Here is a 21,589-nt window from a genome sequence, read left to right on the forward strand (position 1 = left end):
TATGGGCCCACTTTCTCTTAGCAGGGAGAAAGCAAGTCAGCCTAGTTCTGGGTTTTTTTTAGCCACGTGTGTCTGGAGCTCATTCTGAAATATGATTAATAAATGCCTACACATTGGTAGGATTTTAGGTTGTAAGATTACTAATTGGTTTCAATCTTGTTTGATGCTTGTATGTTGGTGTTTTTGTCATCTAAGGTACAAAGAACATAATTATTTTTATCTTATAAGGAAAAGCACATTTTCTCTTACATGTCCTGATATGAAGTAATTTAAACTAAATTTTTGCACAAATAATTTCCAAGAGAATGGCTGTCAACTGTGCTAAAAAATGGCATTTTTGCAGGGACCCAATGAGACTTTGCAAGTTCAGATTTATTCTCAACATTAAATGTGGTTGAAGATGCCATCTTTCAAACAGCACTTTTAGAAGTAGTTAACTTAAAAGTATAGGAATTCAAAGCACAGAGGGAATGATTTTGAAGTGTAAAGTCTTGAAACACAACACAGAGGTTGACAGTTTCACTACAATTAGAAGCAAGGCAGGCACAACTCCCACTTCTGAAAACTTTCGTATCGCACAGCTTCCTTTCTTGGCCTAGAAAACCTCAAAATAAAAAAAAAAAACAACCCAACTTTGAGTGGCTTTGCTTATTGACTTAACATAGTTATACTCAATAGCGTTAGGAGACAGAGCGGAAAGGGCTGCCAAATCTGTCTGTAAAGAATAATCTTTACAGAAAGCTTCACAGAGGTTGTTTTTTGGTATTTTTTTTCACATGCTTTCAGTCTCCTGAGAATGCTGCTTTTTTTGAGGAAAGCAAGTTTTCGGGTGGTTTGGGTTTTTTTCTTTTATTTTTTTAACAAGGCTTGTTTTGTTAGGAAACCACTCCCTTCTGCTTCTGCATTTAGACTTGCTGCTAATTGCCTTTTGGTCGATGACATTTTCCATGAATTGCCACATTCTCCCACACTGTTACAACTTCACACTGATTATGTTATGTTATGTGGCACTTCTGCCTGCTGCCTTTGGGAGGAGTGGCTGGGAGAAGGATATGGTGTACCTGGGAAATTGCAATTCGTTGATTTCTGAGAGACTTGGTTTGCTGGAAGCAAGTTTTACAGCTGCTAAGACACAGTACAGGCTGTTTCTCCCAGACTAAGATAGGTGGCTAGGGTAGGTGGGATCAGGAAGGCATCCTGTTACTGCGTTGGTTTAAGCACTGCTCTGCTGTGTGCTGCTGCTGAGGATTTTGTGGAAGAAGTCATGACAAGGTGATGTGTGGTGTGTCAAGCTGATACTTTTCATCCTTGAGGTGTGGTGTAGTGGAAAGCCAACCCCAAACCCCGGTGCCAGAGAGGGTGTGTGTAGGGAGAAGTCTTTGCTGACACTTCTGGCTCAGTGGTTCTCTTGGGATGCCCACTGAACCTAAGCTACAAGCCTTCGTTTCTCCCAGGGCCTGGAGGCAGTTCAGGTTTGTCCTTAGCTCATCTTTGTCCTCTGCACCAAAACCTCTTGGAACGGCTGAATGTAAGATCACTGGTGACTGAATCTCAAGCACTGCTGACACAAGAACTGGATGCAGCAGAGTTGTTCAGCACAGTTAATCCACTTAAACTGTGGAGCTCATCTGCTGATCTGCAAGGGTGATGGGGCTCTTAGGTGGGATAGCTAAAGAGGCTTTGGCTTGAACTGGTGCTTCAGGGCAAGCAAAACTTGCAGCTAGGACTGAGGATCTGGTTACACTAAGCTGGCCCTGACCCAACCCAACGTGGTTAAAAGTGAGAGGTTAGGTGAGATAAACCCCTCTACTTAAGCCTTGTCTAAGCTCTGGAGCTGATCAAAGTGTTCAAGTGCTTTTCCAATCTAACTGCTTTGATCAAAAGTAGGGCTTACTTGGTCTGTCAACTGGGATGAGCTTTGCCATTAAAAGCCCTTTTTTCAACGAGGATAATTACATCGGCAGTGCTAGCAGGTAAGGTTTCTGCTTTAATCGTGTCATTGCACAGAAGGGTACAGATCTTTTACAGATAGAAAACTGTGATTTCTGACGTAGTAAGCGCATTTGGGTCCCACCTACACTGTGGCTATTGGCAGTGGTGCAGGATGAACAGCTGGTGTTGTAACAGGATCTCTGACTGTATTACTCTTTTGTCCAGCCTGTGACATGAGGGTTTTCACCTCAAAGAGGTGGTTAAAAAGTTCAGGTGCATCTGACACACTGGGAGCAGCACCAGCTACAGGCAAGCCCAGTTTGGCCTTTTCTGTCATTGATGTTTGGCAGGGGTGGCAGAAGCCCACAAGAGCAGGAAGTTGGCACTGCTCCTGCCCTGCCACTGTTTGTCCTGGATAAAACCTTTATTTGCTCCATATTACCCTTTTCTGTGGTTGAGGAGAAGGGAGGGGGAGTTTGAGAAGCAGTGTGCAGTATCCATACACCCCAGAGTTCCGCTGCTATCCTCCTTGCAGTACTAGGTGTCTTCAGAGACTGAAACTTGGTTGTCTTTTGTGAAAGGGGCTCATAATGTTACCCAGACCAAATTCTCTGCAGCTAATCCTCACTTGCTGCAAGAAGGTGGAAACAGGAGTGCCGCAGGTCCAGTCAATTCTGTTCCCAACCACAATGCAACCAGGGACCACCCTCATGCCATCCACATACCACTGGTACCCCTGGGTACAGAGACCTGATCCCTTCTTTCTCTCAGCAGCAGAAAGGTGCAGAAATGAAGGCAGGACCTAACTCTCTTTGAATTTCAGGAAAGGCTGAAACTGGTCTTCTGGAATAAGGAGAGAATGAGGAAACATGAGCACCTGTGTTGCATAGCTTTGGGCAGGTCAATTATCCCATCTCCAGTGAAATTTCCCTGTGCATAATGTATGAATAATAATACTCAACATACCTTGCAGAGGTGTTATGGAGTGTGCAGGTAATTTTATTTTTTTACAGTGTTTGTAATACGTAAAACCCAAAATGAGTGCAAAGTGTTATTATGATTTAATTTTATTGAGGGTTAAACACTGGTGACATGCCCAGCTGAGCATTCACAGGCAGCGAACTAGGCAAGTGACCAGCAGCAAGCTTGTTTGGCAGCAAGCAATGGGCAAAAAAGGAAAATGGGGATAACTTATTCCAGTCCTACGTATTTTTTTCTCTCTTACCACCATACATTTCCCATGAAGCAGATGGAGGTGATCAAAATACCAAATTGAAACCCTATATTTTAATAGCGTTAAATTTTATTCTATGAAAGGCAAATAAAGGTTAATGGCATGAAAATTTGTCTTGTAGTACAGTGAGAGAGTGGAAGTGCCTCCAAGTGTGCCCTGAACAGTCCTTACATAATAGCTTTCGGAAACAGAGTGTACCTGAGTAGTTAGGTGACTGATATTTTACTGGGGTGTAGCATGCCAAGGGTGCTGGTTCTTGCACGTTTCGTGCTATACTGCTGGTGAGGGGTTTGCATTGGACTAAAGCCGTGGGGGGAAATCACTTTGACAAGATTGGTACTCTTTGGCAGCAGTGTGAAGCAGGGGATGTGCAGCATGTGTGTGTGCAGGGGGGCTCTGTGCAGGCGTGTGTGTTCGGGGGTGCTCCTGAGTTTGAAACATGAGTCAGTGCCAGACTCAAACGTGTTTCTGTGTTAGAGCTGCCGAGTGTAAGAAGGGAAAGACTGTGATTTTTCCAGCTTTCTCTAATTTTGTGTGAAATGGGGGCTTTCCAGTGGTGGGGTTACTCCAAGTGCGATCGCACCAGCAAGTTTCACGTTGCACCTCGGCGTGCCTGTGCCTCCCATGCGTTTTGTTACTGCCTGCTCATTCTTGTTAATTTTTATTAGGTGTGAAATGCAAAGGCTCATCCTAATTACTACTGGTAGGTGATAGCACAACTGAATAACAGTCTTCGGATAATCAGGGCTAACTTCTGCCCTAGGATAATTACAAACCAGGCTCACTGGAGCTGGTGTATTTCTGGCAGGGAGGAAGGATTTGGTGCACACTTGCTGTATATACATTAATTCACTGTCTTTGCTGCTGCGGTTCAGGTCCAAAGGTCAGCAAAGCAGAAAAGGATCTTTCTAGTGCCTTTTCTTTTTTTTTTTTTTTAAGCTTTGGGCCGAAGTCTGCATCCTACCTTTGTTCATTTCTTGGTCCTGGATTTTCTCAAGGTTTGCTTTCTTCCCTGAGTCTAAATGCTGTCATGGTCACTTACCCAAACCTAGTGACAATAGCAGCTCCACAGTTAACTTCTCATTTAGTGGTATTTCTGACAGTAACAACTGTTGCAAGAAAACAAATGGTAGAGATGCGCCATATGTTACACGTAATGATAATTTATTGCCTTTTATATTCCCAAATTACAGTATAAAATATAGGGGCAAATCTCGACTCCTGTGAAATTCATGGCAAAATGCCAGTTTAATTGAAAGAACCTTACATTTGTCCCGAAAACTTACAGGTCCTTATCTACAGTTTCCTTTCTGGCATGCCATTCACCTTTAAGATGATACTCCTCTTTTGGCATTATTAATTATCATTATTGTTGTTGCTGTTATTATTCCAGGAGATCTGTATGGGAGGAATGCTGAAATCTGGATTAAAAATAGCATTTTCATGTCCTCCCACTCACTGTATTTCGTGCACAGAATGCCTTTTATAAATGCAGACTTGCTGCTTGGCTAGATAAAAGAAGCTGTCACTTCATTTCCATAACGAAGTCGTTCCCAGGAGAATTTCATTGTTTTAGCAATAAAATTTTTCTAAAAGGCCTTTTATTTTGCCTGAGAAAGGTAATAGAAATGAACTTCTGAGTGGATATTCCACAAAATAATTAGGAGAAAGCAAGACTGTCTTGATTTGGTGTAACGAGATTCTTATGTGTCTGAATTCCTATTCGTATGAGATGAGAACAAATTCCTAACTGAAAATGAAGTTAGAGACATCCCCCCACAACCTTATATAAAATCACTTTTTTTTTTCCTTGCTCACAGAGACATCACACATCTTTATTAACACTCTCCTGAATAAATTTGGTCATATCCTTAAGTTCAGCCCTATTTCACAAGGCTCTTGCATGACTTCTGATTCAGATGCTTTCCTGAATTAAAGGCAGTCATGGATAATCATTACCAGTTATTACAGTGCATTGCATTAATTTTGTTACCAGGTATGTTCTCATTCATGGCGGGGAGGAGTGATTTGCTGTATGCTGTATCAAGGCTGAGCGCTCCCTGGAGCAGGGGCCATGCTTTTGCTGTGTATACATACGCTATCAAGCACGGCAGCAGGCCCAGTCCCTCCTTGCCCACATGCAGCACATTGCCACAGCCTCTCTCATCACTTCCCCAGCACTTCTCACTCCTTTTTTCAGTTGGTCTGTGTCCCATACCAGCATGGCATTCCTTTTCTCTGAATGCTGAACGTGCTAAAGCATGTCACAATTACAGCATCAAAAAAGTGCTGATACAGAAAGCATTTACAGTAAGCAAAAAGCCCTATGGCTTGTGTTTAGTTCTCTCCTTGGTTTTCTTTTTTGTTTGGTTTGTTTTTTGGGGTTTTCTTTTGTTTTGTTTTTTTGGGGTTGTCTCTTATTTGTCACCCATTTTAAGCCATGTTTGCATTTTGCTACGTATGAATTGACGCAGTTATTGCGTCAGTCACCATAGACAGCCTACTACTATAGGTAGATACGTGTAATCAGGAAGAAAAAGGAAAAGGAGAAAAACATTTTCTTTGTAGTCAGGAAAGTCTTCATAGATGAGGCATCACGCTTAGAATTGTATTGTATTAAAGAAATGCAACAATTTTAGAAATTATTATTTATAGGAAGGTTTGTGAATTCAGGATGTGATAGTCTGACTCACCCAACAGCAAACATGTTTGCACTCTGGCTGCTGTGACTCACAATGGCATTTGTCTCAAGCATGGCAGTTGTTTTAGCCCTCTGCTTGGTGCAGATGAATGAAACAGCTGAGGTCCCCTGTTGCAGATTTACTACGTGCAGCTATGCTGGTAAATCACAGGCTCAGCTGTAGAGTATTTCCGGTATCACACACACATGCACGCACATGCACATACACACACATACGCGTGCACACACCCCCGAGTAATACTTTACTTTTAAATACTAGATTCATAGAAAGGAAGTGCATAATTACAGTGCTGGCTTTTGCACCACATAAAGCAGCCCACATCAAAAGGTGTTTGCCATTAATGTTTCAACAGGTAATCTCCAGATTTACTGCCAAGCCGTGTTCCTGTTACTTAGCACTCAGTGTTGAAATCATTGAAATCTTTGTTGTAAGCTAGCGTAGTCATCTTAATCCTGCAGAAGAGTTAGTCAATAGTGCCTTTGTTTTCCAGCCCTGTGTTTCACATTGCATCAGCAGCGCAGAAGACGTGGCTGTGCTGGAAGCAGGGAGAAGGTTAAGGGTGGGTTCTGGGCTGGCTTCCTAAGGAAGCAAGGCTCACGTGGTGGCATTGTTTGTGCCTGTGTTCGCATGTGTGTCCCAGCCTGGCGGCTCCTGTTACTCGGGTCCTCCTCAGCCCAACCTGCTGCACGGGTAGAGGCTACGGGGAAGCTGCTCCCCAAAAGCTTTGTGTAAGTAGGCAGATGAATAGCTGTGGAAACCTGTGGCTGAGACCAGCGAGGCAAAGGCTGTGGACCCAGCTTATATCTTACTGGCACCAGGGAATTGCTGCAGTGGGCATCTGGTGGGGTTACTGCTGCCACCAAAGATCAGGCCTTTTTGCTGGTATTTTTTAATGCTACAACCCACAGAACTATCTTCTTCAGGTGGTTTTGTCTTTCACTTCTTAAAATATTGCAAATAAACAGAAGATCAGCTGTTGGTTTTGGTGCTGCTATGCTTTGGGACTCACAGTGTTTGGATTTCCCTTCAAACACCGTCTGTTTGCAGGAGAGCTGTGGCAGTCGTTTGTGAGAAATCTGAATGTTTAACAAAGGCCTAGCCCTTGAGCTAATTCTCATCTGTAACAAGTTACAAGGGTGCTGAAGTTCTTTACGCAGAAGGCTCATTGTCTTAACTCAGGGCTGAGCTGCATTTTTTTGCATAATAGCAAGAAAAAAAGAAATATTTATGTTGTATAACAGAAGCATCCAGAGTGGTTATATTTGTTGCTTATAGCTGTTCAACATCACTGGCTCTAACTAAATTATTATGTACCGTTCGCATTCTTTTTTCAATCTCTTGTGCTCAGAAGACCTGTAGGAATGACTGTGTTACAAACACACAGGTAATAGAGTTGTTTCCACTTAAAACTTCTGTGTGAGAGTGAAGAAAGCTGGCATGCTAAGAGAAACGTAAATCTCTGTTGAAATTCCTTCTCTCTCCCGCTATTCCTGCTTTGATAACCACGAGAAAGTGGCCAGTAAGGGGTATTGATATTAAAGGGGCAATGGATTTTTGTAAAAAATGTATCATTAGCATCTGATAGGAGGTGTTTTTCTTTTTCCAGTTCTACACTGTTGCTTCTCAGACAGAACAACCCAGACAACTCATGTTGGTTTTCTTTTCACCTGATGGCATCGTGAGTTGCACCCGCTGCTCACCTCTTTACCTGCTTTTTTAATAACTTACACTGTACTCTCTTTGTGGGGAAAATCTTGTGGAACTTAGAAACTAAGCACAGTTATTGAAGCACGGGGATAAGCACAGTTTAACCTCAAGTTTTGTTGGAAAAACTGCCTATTACCAAAGTACAGTTAGCAAGTATGGTTGTGATAGAGGTTATTTGTGTATAGGTGATGACTTGGAGGTCCTAGTCAGATCTGTGTTTGTATTATTATTAGGCATCATGTAAACAGAGTGGGAGTTTGAGTTGGCATGTGTGTTTTCATATTTACAACTGCCCTGTGGTGATGAACCTTCATCTATTCTCTGATCAATTGTTTGATGGTGTTGGGGTTAGGGAATGGGTAATGAGAGCAGTGGGGACCACTCTGGAGCAAAGTTGCTTCCGTGGTTTCCAGATGACAGATTTGGAAGGACAAATGTCTAGTGAGTAGGGCTGAAAACTCCTTTCCCAGTCTGCTTGCACAGGTTGATGCTGAAATGAAGGGTGGTTCAGCTGAGCCTTAGTTGTGAAAAATGCCTGCTGTGGATGAAATAATGATGAATAATGTTTTTTCTTATTTTAGATTAAATCTTGGGACACTGATTTCTGGATGACTAACAGTTAGTTATGCAGTCAGTGGTCATCATCAATAGAGGCTCCTGTACTGGAGGGTGTGAGCTGCAGCCTTACCCCTTCAGGCCCACGTGCAAATCCAGTTTGCTGGTTGCACAGAGATGTTCCTATCCTGGAGCACTTCACTTTCACAGTGAGTAAGCACTCACACTGGAAATAACATTCACACAGAAAAGATGGTACTAGGCTGGGTGGCCCATGGATATATTCACAGAGCTAGAGAAGGTAGCATAGGTCTTCTTCCCCTTACTACAAATTGTGGGGCACGATGGATTGCTTCCTTGTCTGAGCCCCATCATCTGTGTGCTGGTGTTCTGGTTTAGGACCTTCTGGATATTCAAAGTGCTGACAACTTGATTTACTATTCCCTTACACCAAGATACAGTTATTCACCTTTCACAAACTTCACACCTTGTGAAGTTTGGTATTTCACTATGGATCATATGCAAAGCCATGGGCAGTGCTTGTTTGTATGACAAAGATATGGAGAATCAAGCTTCAGATGAGAAGTGGATGCTAAACAAAAATGAGAGTGATGCCTGTCTGCTTTATGCAAAGGAAGCCTCTTTAGTGCTAAGACAATGTTCCTTTACCATATAGCCTTAAAGTAGGCATAATTGTGATTTAAGTCATTTGTACACTAGCAGAGCAATTAATGTAAAAATGAATCATCCGCATCAGGAGCAGCTTTTGTACACTAGACAAAATGTCAGGAAATGGGTGATGTTCAGATGGTTAATGTTTGGCATGGCTGGTAAAGAGAAGTTTTAATTAACTTGAAATCTAAAAGACAGTTAATTCATGGTTGGTTTGTGGTCTTGGTTTTGTTTGTGTTTTTTTCCTTCCATTAGAATCTTTTCTGTATGTGTAAAATCAGCTAAACTTGTTGAAGATAATTTAGAAGATTTTTCCTGATGTGATAGATGATATGCACATTAGGTAATTGAAATCACACACACTCCAGGAAGATACAACCTCTCCTTTCCCATTTGCGGTGGGGCAGGATTGAACCTGTCTAAAACTATTTCATGCAGAGAGAGAATAAAGGAGGAAATGAATTACAGTTTTATTTGAGTTGAAGGATTAGTTGTGGGATAATAGCGAACAGCGAAACAACTTGGGAACAGCACTGCCATCTCTTAAACAGTTTTATTAGCTTATGCTGATTTGTGAATTAGGAAAACCAAATTACATCATGCAAGAGAGCAAGGAATGGCAAATAAAAACTTGCAGGAAAGGACTAGAAAAAGTGATCTCTCACTGCCTGCTCTTCAAAGCAAAGTGTAGAGCATGACCTTTTCTTGGAATAAATGCAGATTATTGCATAGAGCCAGCTTCTGGTTTTCAGTTTTGCCAATTTGCAGTTGCTCACTTGTACTATGGTTCTTATTTGCTGATTGCCCTGGGGTCCAATTTTAGTATCTAAATACTCCCAAGAAGTACTCCCGTGATCTTTGATTTGAAGTCTATTCATCTCTCAATTACACTTCTAATCTTTCGATTCAGAGTCCTTTTAGCAGTCAAAAGCAAGTCCATGCTGTGATACTTGAATTTCCACAATGCTGTGGGACCATGAAAAACAGGTTCCTTGCATAACTCTTCCCATTTATAGCAAAGATGTGATCAGTAACCATGTATGTGATAATGATTCATTGATCACATTGAAACTTCAGTTTAAGACCTTGTTACTGCAAACCAGCCTTCCTTGGTGGGTCCCTCCAAGTTACGACTCTTTTGCATGTTCCAAGAAGAGCATGTAATCGCAGCCCGTCAGATCTGCATAGCCTAAAGATTGTACCAGTTAGGGAATGAGTGCTTTGCTTTTCAGGTTGGGATTGTGCTTCAAGGAGCAGCGTATCTCCCTGTAGGTCTTGAAATTTGTGCCTGGTTTTCTTTAAATCTTAAGCATAAAAATGTCTGGGAACATTTGCAGGCAGACATGTCTTGCCCCTTGCAGAAAGAAGCGCCTACGGCTAAGGTCAAGTGAGCAAGTTGTAGCAGATTAAACTAGCTTGTGAATTTACAGCACATCATCTTCTCCATAATAACTGGCTGTGTGCGTGGTGCAAAGGCACCCTGTGGTGAATACAAGGTCTCTCACCCTTCTCCCTGAGGGGTAGGCTACCTTGCTTCATGTCAGCTTTCCTAGGAAATAAGAGTGCATGGAGAAGAATGACAGCTATGGAACACCACTGCACTGTATTGCACAGATACTGCTTGTGACTTGTTTCTGTGTCCATGTGCTGGCAGGGGTCTGGAAGACAAATTCCAGACTGAGCAAGATCAAGCATAGTTAGCATGCAGCATTTCAGTAGTTGGAGCCCTCTTTAGCTTGAATAGGATCAAAATCCTAATCACAGAATCACAGAATCCCGAGGGTTGGAAGGGACCTCGAAAGATCATCTAGTCCAATCCCCCTGCAAGAGCAGGGTAACCTAGAGTACATCACACAGGAACTTGTCCAGGCGGGCCTTGAATATCTCCAACGTAGGAGAAGTTGAAGTTAGTGGAAGGACTTTGACTGAGTGTGGTGGGTTTCAGCCCAGTGTTATACACAGCTGCCTCTCCAAGGAAGCTCAGAAGAGTCTGTGCAAGCTGCAGCTGCAAAATCTGGTATGGGACTCACATGGAAGTAAACTTACCTGCTCTTACGAAAAATAATTAGAAGTTGTCTAATTTTGGCAGAAATGTTAAATATTTTCTCATAGTCCTTCGGACACCATTTTCAGGTTCCTCTGAATGTTGAATGACAAGAGATGAAGACTAAAAAATTGAATTTTTAGGAGATTTTTGGATTGCCAAATTATTGTGGGAAAAAAACAGAATTTTTAAAATGCTGAAATGTTTCATTTTAACACTTTGAAACAAAATGCTAACACATAGAAATAAAATGTTTTAAGTATTTTGAGCTTGCTGTTTTGTTGGGGTTTTTTCCAATCTTGAGATTCATATAATTCTAAAGAAAAAATAAATGGCTTGAAAATTAATTGGTTTGGGTTAAGCAAAATTTTGAGGGTTGATTTAACAGTAAGTTTGTGGGGTTTTTCTCTTTTTGGTCTACTTTCTAAAGTTAAAAATCTTGTGAGGCCATGTCTGATGATGTGCTTCTCTATCAGATTAGCAGCAGAATCTAATTTTAGTAGAGGAGAGAAGCTGGTGATCAAAGTTCCGGAAGTGTAGACAGGGCCTGGGTACCTGAAGGCTCTTGAGATTGCAGTGTCTCTGTCGTACAGGAGTTGCCCCTCCAGCTGAGGGTTTCTGAAGCTGGGAAGACTTCTGTAATAGGTATCTGGCATTGCTGCAGTCCATCAGTGGGAAGACAAAGATGCATGTAAGAGACTAGTGGTAATCATTATCATTGCCAGTGTGTCTTAGAGAGTGCCAACCAGCTGGATAGTGGTTCATGGATGCTCCTCTGCAAGAGCTTAGCCTCAGCCAATAAATCCTGGAGGAGTCTTATACCAAAAATGGATTAGCTGGGCAAATACTGGTTTGGAGTTTAGAAAGTTTTGTTGTTGCTTTGTATGTTCAACTAAACCAGACTGTTTCAGGGCTGTAAACCTTTTTGAGTAGTTATCACTGCATTGCCTGTTCTTCACCCATGAACTGCTCTTGTCCATCTGTCTGACTTGTTTCCTGCCTGCAGGAAGGGTGAGACCCATCTGCATTCATTTGTAGCCATCTAATCTGAGCTCAGTGTCTAGACTCACTTTATGGAGGGAGAGAGGCAGACCTTTCTAGAGAATGATTCATTCTGTCCTAGAGCAGATGCTTAAGATAGGTCAAATTCATCATTTTCTAGATTGCCTAGTTTCCTGCACTGAAAATAAAGCGAGTTTGCACTGTCTCAGGTGTAGACTTCAGTCCTGCACATTTTCAGTTCAGGGACATGGATTCCATTATAACACTGGTAGGATGGGATCTGTGTGCAGGAATCTTGAAAATCACATGTGAAGTGTTTGAGGAGCCTGGCTTCAAGGAGATAGGACAGGTGCCACAAAGCTGTGGCACAAAGTGAAACTAAGAATTCAGGAAGCACAGGTAGACCCTGGGAACCTGGCTGAAGGAAAAGTGGTTAATTTGGGCCCTGTGGAAATACATGCTCTATTTTAAGTATTGTATGTGAGGTTCACATAGAAGTGAAGCTCAGCAATATTCCCAGACCCCAGTAAAAAGGCTGGAGATAGTCCAGTGCATTGTACAATAGGGCAAAACGTTGGTGCCAAAGAATTTTTGTCAAGAAACAAGTATGAAAGAACCACATGATATTAAGTCTGAGATGTGAAAAAACTTCCTAGTGAAGAACACTTCAAGTGCATGTGTATTTTTGGTTTCAGTACCCCTCTGCTGCAATATTACAAATAACCACAGAAATAGATAGTGTTTGTGTCCACTTAGAGCATTTCATTGAGAACAAAAATCTTCCTGTGTACATGTCTCTGCACACCGTGGCCTTTGTTTCCAGACACTTTCCAAAACAACAACCCTAAGCAGTTTTCTCTTCCTCTTGCAATGGCAACAGAAGTATCCAAGAACTATTTTAATTATGTATTTGCCTCTTTGCCTCTGAACTGGGTTTTAATTGTTGGTAATAAGAAGAGCAAATGATTCTTCCTACGCTGGATCAGTGTTTCATGTACACTCACCCTGTACTGGAATCTCCGTCCTGGGAGCTCGTTAAAAATGTATTTGCTTCAAGGAGATTTAGGAATCAATTGTTTATTTGCGAAGCATCTCTCTGGATTTTTCCCCTTTTATTCCTTGCTTTCCTTTCTTACTTTGTTTTGCTTTTCTTTTACAGCTGTAACTTACTTTATTTGAAAGAGGAAAGCCAGTGAGGACCTGTGAGCAGTCCGTCAGTTTCTGAAAAATCTTCATGCTAAAGGATAATCCAGAATTCCCCGAGGAAAAACAGTGAATGTTGTGAGTTCCTAGCAGCAATAACGTGTACTTGCAATTGTGTCTTTTGGGGGGGTAGTATCTGCACTTTGGTCTTTGCTTCCATCCCTGTGTATTGAGCATCTTTTCTCTCTGCTGAAACCAAAGGCATGTGTGTTTGGGTTGTGCTGCAAAGCCAGGCTTGAATTTCTCTCCCTCTCTTTTTTCTTTCTTTTATTGGCTTCAAAGTTAAAATGGTGTTATCTAAGGAAAGGTGCTGGGTTTCTTTTCTGTGGACTGCTACAGTTATTTAACACACAACTATCCCTTTTTAGTTAAATATGTAAGCCTGCATTTCAAGGCATGTGACTTCATAGGCTAAGAGGAATGAAAAAAACTATGGATAACAGTTCAGCAATCACAGGTCAGATTCAGGAGTTCTCTACATGCCTGTGCAGTGGTTGAAATTGTTTGGTCACTTTCAAGTGAGGGGAATGCTAATAAGGTTTTTTGCACCTGGTATTCCAAACTCCTGTTGCTTTGATCAGTTTGTTACATTAGTTTGAGGATTTTCAATACAAATGCTTCTCTCAGAGGTTTGTGTTCACGGGAAATTAAATAGCACACCTTTCAGAGGGAAATACAGTCGCATAACTAAGACCCTGATCAGTTGTGGCATATGATAAAAGAAACTGTTCCCATGAGGGATGGCTAAAGAGAAGGCATACATATTTTTATGTTCTTTGTTTTTCTCATGAAGCCCACTGCTTTTCTGGGTTGAAATACAAACATCCTCAAAAATGGGGGAAAACAAGAATTCTCTGCCTGCCAAATTTGAGTATAATCCCTATTTTTATCTTAATAAGGAACCTTGGTAATTTCAGAGTTAGGTTAATATTTAAATCCTTATGCCCAAAGTATGCAGTGGTCCTTCAGGATGTTAGCAGTGATAAAACAGCTACAGATTCTTCCAGTTTTGAGCAAATAGTTTTTGTGCTTTTTATACAATTAGTAAATATAAATATATTTTCTGAGTGCTGGGCATGTCTTTTAGCTCCCTGGAAGCTGGATGCCCTCCTTTGCTCTGCTTTTACTTTCGGGTTTAGATTTTGGGAAGCAGATTGAGACAGAGTCTTGCTTTTCCAAGAATCACTTGCAAAATACATGTTAGAGAGGACACTGAAAAATCTTCATAATCTCTGCCCTTTCCCACATACTTTGATCTACAGTGAAATAGTTAACAAAGCTGACATTTGGAATTGTTAGCTACTAGTACCACTACACTGCCAAGTTAGTAACTCATTAAGATGAATAAGAGGCCTCTGAGACCTGCAGCTTCTCACTGTCTTATGTATCCAAGCAGATGTGGCCATATCAGTTTATTCCCACACTTTAAAAGACTTCTTTGAAACCACAAGGGCTTACTTTGCACACTGACATCCTAGAACAGAGGAGGGCAGCTTTAAATAATAATAATAATAAACTGTCCTAGCATGCAAAGCTGTTGGGATAACAGGAGGTGTTTGTTCAAGATGTTGCAATCACCTTCACTGATTGCGACAGCAGCACTGACTCGTGTGGAGAAGAGCATTCCCTGGGTCCTCCAAGGTATGTGGTGTGCTGGATCAGCCAGATAAAATGTATGAGAGAAGGAGGCAATCATAGGGTTGGAATATCTGCTGAAGATGTTGTCAGTGTAATTAGTGCATTCTGCCCTGTCCTAAGCGGTTTAAAATGAGCCCACTTAAAAGTGCAGCATGGTGGTCTGCTATTGCAGTGGCAAAACCCTGAATTGTACTCATGAGTCCTAGGTGTGTGCAGAAGAAGTTGCGCTCTTCTTACCAGGTACTGCTGGAAAGAAAGTGCTATTGAGAACTTTCTCATCCTGGCATCCAGGACTGATTTCTTTTGGGAGTCATTCATAGATGATTGAGAGTTCTTTAGAAGTTCCCTGAGAGCATATTCTGCCACCTGGCTCTGTTGGGAGGACAGTGCTGCAAGGAGGTGGTCAGCCAGGTTCTTCCTCTCCCCTCCCTTCTTCCCTTTATCCTCTCAGGAAGATAAGAATACTAGAGATGAGGATGGATGCTGTTTCTGCTAAAAGGAAATGCCAGCATAACAATGATTTTACTGAAAAATACTACTCTTGTCTGTGAGTGTTTGCAGGGCGTTGTCACATTGAGATGCATGGAAAGGGATCAGACCTTTCCACTGCAAGCAGTAGCTGTTCTCATCCCTTCCGCTGCCTCCTCCTGCCACCCAGGCAAATTTCAGAGGAAGGGAGGTTGGGGCGGGGGGGGGGGGGCAGTAAATTGGGACCAGTGTATTGTATCCACCTAGAAACTGCCTGTTTACTAAACAGTACAAATGTCTTGCTTCCTTTCTCTTGCTCTCCTCATTCAGATGAAGCACATTTCTGGAACAGCAGAGCTTGTTCAAATCAAGTCCATATTCCTCTTTAGCAAAAATAAAAAGGGATGTCAGGAGGATTTGTTAAGGAGGAATGTTTATTTCACTTAGTAAGGGGTAAAAACAAAGTGGCGTGAGGCTCCTGTGCTCTCGCAGGAGGGTACCTTGAGAATTCCAGCATATGGTTTTGCAATTTTCTGGTAGGATTTAGGTATCCTGAGTTGTTGGTTTTTTTTTCCATCCTGAAACATATGCTGCAGCTTTTTTGGAGTGCTAGCCACACAAGCACAAACACATTCTGACAGGAGCAATGAATAAACTCTTCGTGTTCCTCACTCACAGGCATTTCTTTACTGTTTTTTTTTTTGTGCTTATGTGAAAACCTCTGGCACGGTTTGTGGGAAATGGAAAATAAATCTCTAAATCCAGTATGTGTCAATAAGTGAAAAGTCTACAGTTGATCTCATATCTATGACTCTTATTTGGGGCAAACTGCAGATGTCAGGATAGTAAGCATCCCTGCTTCTGTCTCTTGACAGGCTTTCCATGCCTGCCTGTGGTGGGAACCTGCTGCCATAAGGGCTAACCTCAGAGAGGATCTTGGGGACTGCAGCTGCACAGGGCTTAGCCCCGGTTCCATCCCATTTTTGAGCTGCTGACTCCTTTCTCCACTGCTTGGCCCTCTTTGTTCCTTTTGCCATGGTCCTATCTCGTCTGTACAGCTCCACAGGCCCCAGGCTGTTTTTTCTGGCACTTGGACCTGCAGTGAGGCAGGGAGCCACAGCTCCTGGAGCTGATGTCAGTGCCACTGCTTGAGGCATCTGGCTGAGCTGGCAGCAGCCCCTTCACACCCTCTCGCCAGAGCATCACCTTCTCCACTCTGCTGCTGTGGCAGCCCCTTGGGGAGGAGGCATACACAAGTGATGAAAATTGAACACTAGTGAGCCTTTTACAGTGGTTTTCTGAGCGTGGCCATCTCCAAAACCTTGGTGCTGAGTTTGTGGTGTGGTTGGCAGTGATGCATGTTCAAACAGTGATGAGTTGTGCACATCTTGGAAGAGTGATGAGGCATTTTGACACATGTAGCCTTAATGTTTCTGAATGTCTTTGCTTTTGAATAACTTTGGTATCCATATGCTAAACCACTTCATGGTTTTCTACGGAAATTACCAGGCTGCTGACAAAAGCAAGAGCTGTGTGTGTCCGTTCTTCTGAACAACTGCCCAGTATGTGGCACTTGGTATTTACAGGGAGAGGGGGAAAAGGGAAGAATCACTGCCATTTGAGAAATATCTCTCAGAAATGGCAGTAATTTATTCCCAGGCATTATTCTTCATTAAGAGCTACAAACAGCTGCAGCTTCCCTTTAAATAGAAGTTGCACTCTGTAGGCATGCTATACATAGGGCTTCAGGTTTCTGACATTTGTCTGCCAAAAATCAAAAGTATTTCTCACCAAATAAATGTTTATTCAGAAAGTCTTATTTCCTGGCTTTTATTTCATATCACATGCTTCTGCCAGCCAGACAAGAGCAGCTCAAGGCTGACATTTGGGAGAGGAAGCTGAAGCAGTTTGGGTTTCTTGCAGGGCTTCAGAAAAAGTCTCTGACTGTAGCTTTGGGCCTTTGGTTTGGCAGTTTTAACTGATGAACACTGTATTAACGTGGACATTGAAGAAATACAGCAGAGTTACTGTGTGCAGAAGCTTACCCCCTTTCCTGTCCCTGACGCCACTCTCCTCTGAGTGCATGGGTGCAAACCTGCCTTGGTGGCATGCAGCAACAAGGCTGTTTCAGTGGTGAGGAATCTTCTATATAGTCCGTGTATGGGCAGCATGGGAGAGCCAGGCTGTGTCTGCTGGCTCCTGCCACCCATCAGAGAGATGGCCAGAGTGGCCTTGAGTCCTGCAGAGGAACATGCAGTGGTGAGGCCGTAAGCCACAAGCACTTGGGAACTGCTGCAGGCCAAATGCCTTTTAATTGACTTCTGTGCAGCATCCTTGGGTTTATCTCCCTCTTCTCACTCTTCTTCACACACCTGCTGACTGGCTTCTTGACTCAGGACTTTTGAACCTGTCTTTTCTCTGCTGTCTTTTCCAGTCTGAACTACTGAGTTTCCCCTCCTTTTTCTTCATGGCTTATATATTGGATCCATACTTTCCATTTGGTGTGCCAGTCTCTACCACTCCAGTAGATGACTTCACTGTCATAGCAGCCCAAATTGGTTGCTTTTTGTGATCTGTGGCTATGCTGGTGCTGACAAATTCAAGATGTCTTCCTCCTCCCCATCTTCCCCGAGTTCTCTCCACACCCCTAAGTTTATGACTTACAGTATGCAATCAGTGTATTAAAATAATTTTTACTTAGGTCATTCATTACTCTCTTTCTTTCTTCTTGGACTATATAGCTTCCAGAGAACTGAGAAGTTGTAATTTCTCCAGGGCTAAAATCCAAGTCTTTGATAGGCAGGCATGATGCCTGGGGCCACTACATGTTGCTACCGGTTGTCAGCTTTGTAAAACTTATCCTGCAGAGCAAAGAAATCTGGGCACAAAGATTGTACTCTTCTCTTACTGTGGCAAGCTGTAGTTTCCCAGTCTGTTCTGCCTTCCCTTCATTGTCTTCCAAGCAAATGGCTGTAAGATTATGACTCCCATGTTTGGACTGAGAACAGCTTTTGCCTGAGCAAACAGATTTCTCTTTGGCAGTCACTTTAACTGCTGTCCCAGCTTTTTGCTGTCAGCTTTGTTTCATGATTTGGCTTTAGAGAAGTCCAGGCGGTACTAGTGCACTGGAGTGGGTAAACACAGCAAGGAAGACAGGTGAATGTGTTTGTTAATGATTACAAACCAGGGTGGTTGCAGTTTGCTCCATGAGAGCAAAGCATCTTCTCTACTTCAGCAGTATAGCTTATGCTTGCTTTTATTTTTAACTTGGTGGTGTCAACTAGGGAAACTTCAGGTCCTTACTTGCAGCAGTCCTTGGTTCAGGAGACTTCTAGTGAAGCCAAGAAGAAGCCCTGGGAACCAAGCCCAGCCTTCATGGGTTGACAGCACAGCATGAAAGCTGCTCTAGCAGCTTTGCAAGTTGTGTCTAGGATGAAGATGACCAAAATACAGGTGTCCCATGCCTGTGAGAATATTTCTTTTGCTGCTCTCCTTCCTGTCCTCATTTTCACTGCTGTTTTGTTGTGCTGCTATGTCAGTGAGCATCACTAGTGACCTGGTTTGCTGTACCCACGATGGCAATGACAGTATCTAGTAGTCTGCTGATGCTTCTTTCAAAGCTGATAACGTTTGTGGCAGCAGCAGGAGGAAGAGAATATAAATCAAGCTCTCCTAGAGGGGAGGGTTTTTTTCTATTTTCTGTTTGGAGTGTGCATTCAAAAAGGAAGGCTGCTGCTACTGGCAGATTAGTTAAAAGGGTTCACGAGCCCTTTGTAGCAGAATGCCATCCTGAACAGCTTGTTCATTCATATTTATTCCAGGTTTGTTTGTAGCCTGCCAGGCATGTTAACCTTGGATGCTTATGTTAGGAAGGAATATTATGTACTCTTAAGCAAACTGGCAGTATTGATGCTATCAGTGATCCTTCTCAGGGAGTCTTACGTTCCTAGTTGTTAATCGGCATTGGTGTTTCCAGCTGCAGGCACCGATGAATGTTTCACAGGCACCTGATGGCACAAAGGTCAAAAGGAAGAAGATAAAGCAGCATGTTGACAGGATTTGTCTTAGCTTCTTTCCCTGTTGAGGTATCAGAAGTAGAGATGGGCTAAGAAAACCTGAAATGCTGTAGTCTCTTACTTATTTCTGATGTTTTTTCCTGGCAGTTCTTTGAATAATGGGAAAATGCCTTCCCACTATGGCAAATCAAGCTTATTGCACTAGTGCAAGGTATTATCAAATTATTGCACTAGTCATAGAAGAAATCTGTTTGGGGAGTGAGGGCTGCATTAGATGAGGAGAGGAAGGTTATTTGTGGGTTTCTGTTTCAGGCAACCTTCACTCAGAACTGTGGGGGTGATTCATAAATTCACTTTGTGTCATTTCCAATGTTTGTACAGCAGTGAATCCTGCTAAAGCATTACAGAAGTTGTGCCAGATAAAAGAAGCTGGGCAAAATGTGTTTTGGCTTCCCTAGTGAGTGGACATTTGTGACTAGAGCTACAGACATTCCTTGCAGTGGAGAGATGTCCACAGTAGCAAAAGTGGGCAAACTGAGCTTTAAGCCTTCAGCTGCCAGGGGTTTGTGTCTCTGGCAGATAAAACCTCACTTTTCACCAGCTTCATTTAGCATTTCTGATGCAAATAGTTTACAAAAAGAAATGTCAGGTAAATGAACCTCTGGTGAAGTGAAAGTTAGTTTGGCACTCAGAGTGGAACAACTGGAAGAGCTAACACTTTTCATGTTCATAGTTAAAGTGATTTGGGCTTGTTTTACATTTTTTGAGAGGTGTATTATTTGTTTTCTCATAAAACCATGCACTGCCAGCAACTTTGTTAAAGAATCAGCTTCTCATGGGATAAAAAGGCAAAATAATGTCTCTTTGTCATTCAGACTGTCACGTACTACTGCTGTTTGAGGCGAGAAGCTCTTGTAACTTCAGATACGTTCGTTAGAGCCACAGTGAGAATTACCAGGATTCTTTTTCACTTTTACTAGAACCATTAAAATGTTTGTGTAACTATCTTCATTCAGTGTGAGGGATAGCCTGCAGAGTGATCAAGGAGATACAAGTACAAGCACTTCCTTCTTGTTATCGTTGACCAGTCAAACCAGTTCAGTTGAAGGGGTTTGGCTTAGTGAGCAGTCCTGCTGCTCCTGATATCATTTGTAGAAAGGGTGAGTGAGCTGCAGAGCTTTATACGTCTTCATTATAGAGTGAAGTCTCTTCTTAAATTCAATGAAGCAAGCAGTCTTCATTAGCTCTGGGTTTTCTTGTTGTTATTATTATTCTAATGTAATTATCACTTCTCTTCAGTCAGCCTTCTGCTTGCTTACTTACAAATAAACTCCATCTGGAGAGTATTTCAAGATGGAGAAGGTACAATGAAGTAGTGAAACTATTGTTAGTACTGTATTCTTTCTCTTCAATACCTAGAAAGGGTGTACAAGGAAGTAGAAAAAGCAATTCCATGGCAAACGTAATATGATCCTCCTCTCTCAAAAAACACAATGCAAGGGAAGACCCGTTGAGTTATCTGCCTAAGCATATGCAACAGGAGAAAGCATATCAGAAAGATATCAGAAAGAAATCATATATCGGTCTGTGAGACCCCTGCAGGTTTTTTTGTGTCAAAAAAGCAGTGTTAAGACCTGAGGAGTCGTCCCACTTCATTCTCAGATGACAAGACGTATTTCAGGAGTAAGGGTACAATGAAATATCTGCTGACTACAGGGAGTAAGAAAGGCTCAGTCACAATGGATACATCTATTTGTGCATCTGAGCCCTGTGCAGAGATTCCCAACCTGACAAGGTGCTTTGCTCAGGCTAATTAGTCCTACTTCTTCCCTTACATCTTCTCTGATTATACTGATTAGACCGAGCAGGGTGCTGCCTGACACTGGTGAGAGTGAAACAAGTATGCCTGTACAGCCCTGCCCTGCAATGTACCATACCATATAAATGTCTGAGCCTGCACAGCACAAGTCCAGGAGTGTGTACTGTGTGGCTATGAAGCACATAGATTTCCTGGAGTTTTATTGTATGTGCTATCAAGAATCACTCAGCTGTGGGTGGCTTGCTGGGATGGCAGTAAAGGTGCTAAGCATTAGAGAAAGTCTTGAACAACTAACTGCCTGTAGTATCCTTGCTGTCAGAAAAAGCACATGCTGTGAAGTGTCTTCTGTCCTGTTTGTTTTGTTGCATGAGAATGACTTCTGGTTTTGGAGGTGGTGGTCTGGAGCTCCAAGTCAGGGAGGCGGGGTGACAGACGACAAGAAGTGCCCATGCAGACAGTTGGAAATGGTGAGACTGAGGAATCAGAGTGTGAGAAACTTGTTCTTTCTGCTTTTCATCCTATTTATGTGTGCAGGACTGGCAGAAAAGTGGGTTGGCAGGTTGAATTAGATTGTGAAACCTGACTAATTAGCTGTGA

The 21,589-nt window shown here is 42.4% G+C and overlaps 1 protein-coding gene across 1 annotated transcript in view; it reads left to right on the plus strand.

The window, feature by feature from the left end:
- Nucleotides 1-21,589, plus strand: part of ATXN1 (ataxin 1) — a 223,742-nt gene that overhangs the window by 120,982 nt on the left and 81,171 nt on the right. The window contains exon 5 of the mRNA XM_034063405.1: nt 13,008-13,129. The gene's annotated coding sequence lies outside the window, so the exon portion shown is untranslated. The remainder of the gene's footprint in view (nt 1-13,007; nt 13,130-21,589) is intronic.

This window comes from Melopsittacus undulatus, chromosome 1 (assembly GCF_012275295.1).
Source record: "Melopsittacus undulatus isolate bMelUnd1 chromosome 1, bMelUnd1.mat.Z, whole genome shotgun sequence".
Lineage (NCBI taxonomy): Eukaryota > Metazoa > Chordata > Aves > Psittaciformes > Psittaculidae > Melopsittacus > Melopsittacus undulatus.